At 42.8% G+C, this 6,928-nt stretch overlaps 1 long non-coding RNA gene across 1 annotated transcript in view; it reads right to left on the reverse strand.

Moving 5' to 3' along the window:
- Nucleotides 1-5,423, reverse strand: part of LOC139384825 (uncharacterized) — a 61,928-nt gene extending 56,505 nt beyond the window's left edge. The window contains exon 1 of the long non-coding RNA XR_011628882.1: nt 5,344-5,423. This is a non-coding gene — a long non-coding RNA (uncharacterized lncRNA). The remainder of the gene's footprint in view (nt 1-5,343) is intronic.
- Between the last annotated feature and the right edge of the window lie 1,505 nt (nt 5,424-6,928).

Raw genomic sequence — 6,928 nt, forward strand, 5'->3', positions numbered from 1 at the left:
TCTAAGAGCGTAGGCCTAATAACATCTCTCCTGTTCTCCAAGACGCTGCTGCAATGCGGTGCAGTCATCTCTGTTTCCTTGTTTCAGTACAGCACTCCACCTAACCCTGTTTAGTATTAGAACATACGAATCTACAAAGTAATAGGAATAGGAATACTTTTGTTGTATTTGCTTACCTTTACAAAGAGCGACAGTATAAATAGTAAGACTGCACAGAAATTCTGGAGCGAACTGACCTGGAGCAAATGTTTTCATTGTTCGGGTATTTTTATTTGACATTACGTGGGCAAATAAAAATAATACATATTTGAAACGTTGCCACTATCTTAGACCTTCTATCAATCTGAAGTCGCTATACAATCTTTCGAAATAGCAAAGCCTTTTCTCCTTTACGTTTGTTTAAGTCCCTCCTTTCGTTCTCTTTCCTCTGCTAGACATAAATAATCACGTTTATTCATACAATTTCCATAGTTTTCCAATGTCTTTTCTTCTATTCAAGAACCAAAAGGGCTTCAAACATCAAAACATAGCGCAGTTATTTCAACAAATGGTGCAGGTTTAAACTCTCTCTTGCGGCAAATATGGGCTTGCAGTCTTCCATAAAATGATGTCATATAAAAATAGTAACGTCAATGCAGGATGCAAAAGTATCTATTCGCAAACAAGGTTTGATCATTAATCAATTAACATTTATGAAACAAAATCCGTTTTAAAAAGGAGGACCAGTGCATCAAGCTGTGTAGCCAAGCTAGACCACAAGGACACTCAGGGCACAGCAAAAATAAATAAGAAATACGTGTTTCTATTTATAAAGGTAATAGTATTACTCTCTGTATCTACTGAAGGTGACAATAAATCTGCAGGTCTGTGACTGTATAGAGCACATCTTATGATCCAGTCTCGGTTTAGGAAAATAATATTAAACATACGAGGAGGGTGGTGATGATGAAACTTATGATGATGTAATGAATCATATTCCACAATTATAATCCACAATAATTCCACTACTATTGCCTGATCATATCCCATAATAATAACCCAGAAATTCATTGGTGACCATTTGTCACACTGCGTCCGGCGACACCAAACCAAGGCATTTATCTGGTCCTCATATCACCACTGAAGGAAAGCTTATCTTTAGAACTCCTAACCAAACATCGGCAAGTTCGAGGTCTCTGGTTCCGTTGCCGATGACTGTGACAAGGTTCAGGACCGACTAAACTACCTCAAAACACTGATGGCACACGGATGTCTTGGTAGAGCCTTCCGGTATGTAACTCAGATTTAGGTCAAACTCTTGGGTTTAGCCTAAGCTTTACATATAATTACTAATTTAATTAAATAACAATAATATTTATTATTATTATAATTTTAAAAATAATCTCAAAAGAGACGCATACGGTGGCTATTAGCATGATTAACTAATTCTCTAGACCACTTGATCACTTCAAATTTGCCTTAGCGTTCATCATTATCACACCACAACTCTACAATATTAGTCTACCCTCACTGCTGTTTACTTATAGAAACGAAATGCTGCATCGGGATCTCTAGTTGATAATTGTTTTCTAAACAGAATAAGAAAAGAATTAAGTATTTTTAGAAGAAAGAGCTTGGAATAGTAGATTTGTCAAATGAATCCACGGTGAAAACGGTGAAACTGTTAGCATCCATGAGGCAAAATATCCCATCAAATTATGAAATATCAAATAGATCAAACATTTGGTAAGTGTTCAGTTTGATTAGCATCTGTATGCCCATGTGTAGCCTACTATCCTGAATGCAGTCAAGTTTAGTCAATGACACTTCTCGTTTACTCTAGGCTATATTTAAGGAAATATTATAGGATATATCCCACAAGAGGGAAACAAAGTCAGTGGAGAGTTCATGTATATTTTCTGACAAAACTTTATTCATTTGAAACTGAATTGTAGACATTAGGTAAATGCTATAGAAACATTAGAGCATATTGAGAACAACTAATTTAAGCATGGCGTTACAACGAGCAGACACAATTTCAGAGACCTTTAGAATCTAATAGCCCATTAAACGTAAATGTTGTGTTTGGTTTTATAAAAAAAAAAAAAGATAAAAAAACGTGAAGAAAAACATAAATTCAAGGTACACAATTTCACAATAAAGTTAAAGGCTATTTGATTAATTGCATATTCCTATGTGTGTTGATTACCTGCACCTTGATCTCACAGGAAATTTGTTTATCTATTAAACTGTTCCTGGAGCACAATCTATTCAGACAAATGACTGATGTTGAGGAAGTTAGTGCTTTCAAAAAAGTTTTGTAAGCGTGTATTCCTGGTTTATCACATATTAATGTTGTTTCTCTGAGCCCAGCTTTTCAAACATTAAAACAAATAGCCTGCAAATGTGCTTCTAACTTCATGTTCAATTCCCACAATTAGGCCTAAACGACTATGATAATACAGTCATCTGAACATAGGCCACATCAGTTCTAATCTACCATTTGCACAGCTCAATGAAGTAAATAGCAGATATCTATTTGAGCAGGAAGAGTCATTTTGTAACATACTTCATGATGCCCATGTAGAGTATATATGACCTGTCCAAATACATGTCATCACATCCAAGATGATACATGCAGGCTGTAGAAAGTGTCCAATTCTAGATTACTTTCATCTCTGTGAAATGATATACCACTTTTCCTAAAGGAACTAAAAGTATTAATTGTCTTTTTTCGTCCTTCACCTGCATGAGCTGGTTTGTGTCACTTGCCAATTCCCTGGTTGGAGAGAATAAAACTCCACCTATGCTCCTGTGAGTTTACCCAATGTGTAATCTCCACGGGTTATGCACAAAGCAGACCAATTCAACAAGTTGCTAATAATGCAAATGACCCACTCTAGTCAAACTAATGATGTCCAACAACTGTTGAAACACATAGAGAGTTTGATTATACTACACTTCTATGCTTTATGCAATTGTGACTACGGAAAAGGACCCATTTGTTCCAGTCAGGGAGAAGTAAAAACATTCATTTATGTTTTTTTGAGTAGGGCAATGTGTAGGTAACATAGCTGGGCCGACTCACTCTGCTCTCTGTCCAGATTTAAATACAGGCTGGGAAAGCAGACATCAGTCCAACGGGGAAATGAATAACATATTACAATACATTGATTGCATATAAAGTGCCCTCAGTAAGTATAGTACCAGTTAATAGGACTTGATCTTGACTATTCAGAGCATGCTACTCTCCCAATAGAACACTTAGATAGGCCACCTGTTATTTCCCATAGACCTAATCAGTGAAAAAGCATAGGAATGGTAAGGACAGAAAATGTACAGAATGAGAGAGCTAGAGAGAGAGAGAGAGAGAGAGAGAGAGAGAGAGAGGGAGGGAGGGAGGGAGAGAGGGAGGGAGGGAGGGAGAGAGAGAGAGAGAGAGAGAGAGAGAGAGAGGGAGGGAGGAGGGAGGGAGAGAGAGAGAGAGAGAGACAGAGGGAGTGAGAGAGAGAGAGAGAGAGAGAGAGAGAGGGAGGGAGGGAGGGAGAGAGAGTGTGAGGGAGAGAGAGAGACAGAGAGAGAGAGAGAGAGAGAGAGAGAGAGAGAGAGAGAGAGAGAGAGAGAGGGAGGGAGAGAGAGAGAGAGAGACAGAGAGAGAGAGAGAGAGAGAGAGAGAGAGAGAGAGATGGAGAGAGAGACAGAGAGAGAGAGAGAGAGAGAGAGGGGGAGAGAGAGAGAGAGATGTAGTGAGAGACCCAGAGGATGAGAGGTGGTCCCAGGTGCCTGTGTTCTTTATTTTAAAAAACTGCCTGTCATTAGGGGCACTTTGCATCGAGGAAGAGATCGTGTTTCCGGAGAGAGTCCCTTCATGAGAGACAGGTCACGGCCACGGGCCTTCGTCTGACACATAATTGCTGATATTGATTATAGGTTATCATATGCTGCAGGCTATTTGTAAGATAATGCCACAGGGGTTAATTTGTTAGCCATTAACCTCTTGGGCTTGGGGCTGTGTACATGTGAATTAAGTTTAAAACAAGTTCTGACTGGTTCACCCGGCTACACCTCCTAAATGGGCCGGTAATGTGGTTAAATTGAAATTACAATACAACACCATCCAATGATGATGGTCTGAGCACATTTTGCTGCTGTGGATTCTCAAGAGAAAGCAGAGAGCAGAGATTTCTCCAGCACACACCTTCAAGCACTCTGACAATTAGCCCCCTTTCACCCCCCCCCCCCCCCCCCCCCCACAAGCAGCTCCTCAACGGCCTTTTCTTTGCCCAGGCTGTTGAAGCAGCTCTCTCCATCGAAAAATGCAAGTGACATTTACAGGAAACTCCTTTTCTCCTTTGTAAAAAACTGTGAAGTGCCTACATGTCAACACCCAACATTCTGGAAGTCAGGCCAGGCTGTCAATGGAAATCTAAAGCATTTGAAAAGGCAGACAAGTCACATTGCAGTAACTCTGAGAAGTTGAGTCCTGCATAGAGGTTATAAAAGCTATGAACATATGTTAATCATTGAATATTGGGTAATATACTATATATATATATAAGTATGGACCTTTTAAGGCTATTTTGGAAATCATGCAAATAATATTTTGCTAAGTGTATTTCTGCAGTTTCAGAAAGTATAAGCTATCGTTGAGGATGCATAAGTTAACTCACATGTGTGTTTATGAGAACTCATGGAAATCACAATGAGTGATGGTGTCAACAGAGCTGACAATGAAACTCACTGACTTACAGTAAAACATTTACAGAATTAAAATACAGCACGAGCTTCCCCTGAGTGTGTAAAACTTGGACATACACATTTGACTGAAACTTCAATTCCCTTTAAGTATCAAAGCATGTGAAGGACATTTTGGTTTCGTCCCAGCAAACGAATGACACATCTAAAACACAGGCCAAAGAGAAAAGTGCAACCTTTGAGAAAGTCGATCAGAGATGTACAGGCACATAAAGAACAGTAAACATAGCCCACAGCCAATAGCAAACTGAGAACAGACAACCCACCTCAACCTCAAACATGGAACATTTGCCACCTCAGAGCATTTCATTTCAGTACACCCGTAAACCCACACAATATAACCAGAGGAGCAAGTTCCTCACAATACGGCAAAAGCTGTGGAAGTAAGCAGCGAAAGTGTGTGTGTAGGTGTGCGTGTGCGCATGTGTATACATGTACGCATGTGTGTGTGCGCGCAAGTGGCGGAGTGACAGAGAGAGGAAGAGAGAGAAAGAGAGAGAGAGAGTCAGAGTGAGTGAGTGCTGGTCAGCAGACCAGTCAGCTCACTTGATAGTTGCAGAGAGCAGGGTGCTCAGCTCCCCAGTAAAGCAGGAAGGGAATCAGCAGTACCTGGTTGGAGTAGTTCAGTGGTAGGATCAGGATCAGATCAGACGTCCAGCATGGCTTCCATTAATTATCCTCCAGTAGAATGTGTGTTCTGGGCTCAGTCCTGTTCTCCTGACCTGACCCTCCTACACAGCCCAGAGGAAGGAGGGAAGGACAGGAGCCAGGGAAGAGAGGAAGAGAGAGAGAGAAATGGGAGAGGGAGTGAGAGAGGAGAGAGAAAGAGAGGTAGAGAGTCAGAGACACTGCTACCCTGACACCATGACTGATCCACGTGAGATTGATCACACACACACACACACACACACACACACACACACACACACACACACACACACACACACACACACACACACACACACACACACACACACACACACACACACACACACACACACACACACACACACACACACACACACACACACACACACACACACACACACACACACACGCACAGGCCTCTGCAGTGACAGGGGGGAATGTCAGGGAGCAGGATGTTTTGTCTAGCCTAGGGACACACACACGAGACACACACACCCCTACACACACACCCCCCTAAACACACTCTCACACACACGACCAGAACTCACGCAACTGAAATTGAATTTGGCTAAAATTACACAAATGCATTGCTATAGTTTTTGTTTAAAAAAAAACATAAATAATTGAAAACAAAAATAACAGTATTCCCCCATGCTGCAGTGAGCAGCGTGTCTCAAACCTATCTGAGGCACTATGAAAATGATTTGGTATCTCAGCAGCAGCAGCCTATTAGCAGTAACTCAGAGCCGAGCCCCCCCGAGCATCTGCTCTGTATTCTAATGCCTGCTAGATTGCAGGGCAGCTGGAATCGGACAGCCAAATAAAAAGGGTCAAAAGTCTAGCGTGGAGCGGGGAGAGGGCCACCACCACAGACAATAGACAATATAAGCAGAGCAGCATTACGTAGGAGAGGCAGCCGGCCACACGCCACCCTGGTCTCTGTTCCTTTAGGGAGGACAGGGTTCACTCCCAGCACACCACCCTGGTCTCTGTTCCTTTAGGGAGGACAGGGTTCACTCCCAACACACCACCCTGGTCTCTGTTCCTTTAGGGAGGACAGGGTTCACTCCCAGCACACCACCCTGGTCTCTGTTCCTTTAGGGAGGACAGGGTTCACTCCCAGCACACCACCCTGGTCTCTGTTCCTTCAGGGAGGAGAGGGTTCACTCCCAGCACACCACCCTGGTCTCTTTTCCTTCAGGGAGGACAGAGTTCACTCCCAGCACACACCCTGGTCTCTGTTCATTCAGGGAGGACAGGGTTCACTCCCAGCACACACCCTGGTCTCTGTTCCTTCAGGGAGGACAGGGTTCACTCCCAACACACCACCCTGGTCTCTGTTCATTTAGGGAGGACAGGGTTCACTTCCAGCACACCACCCTGGTCTCTGTTCCTTCAGGGAGGACAGGGTTCACTCCCAGCACACCACCCTGGTCTCTGTTCCTTCAGGGAGGACAGGGTTCACTCCCAACACACCACCCTGGTCTCTGTTCCTTCAGGGAGGACAGGGTTCACTCCCAGCACACCACCCTGGTCTCTGTTCCTT

The sequence above is a fragment of the Oncorhynchus clarkii genome, chromosome 26, assembly GCF_045791955.1.
Source record: "Oncorhynchus clarkii lewisi isolate Uvic-CL-2024 chromosome 26, UVic_Ocla_1.0, whole genome shotgun sequence".
NCBI lineage: Eukaryota > Metazoa > Chordata > Actinopteri > Salmoniformes > Salmonidae > Oncorhynchus > Oncorhynchus clarkii.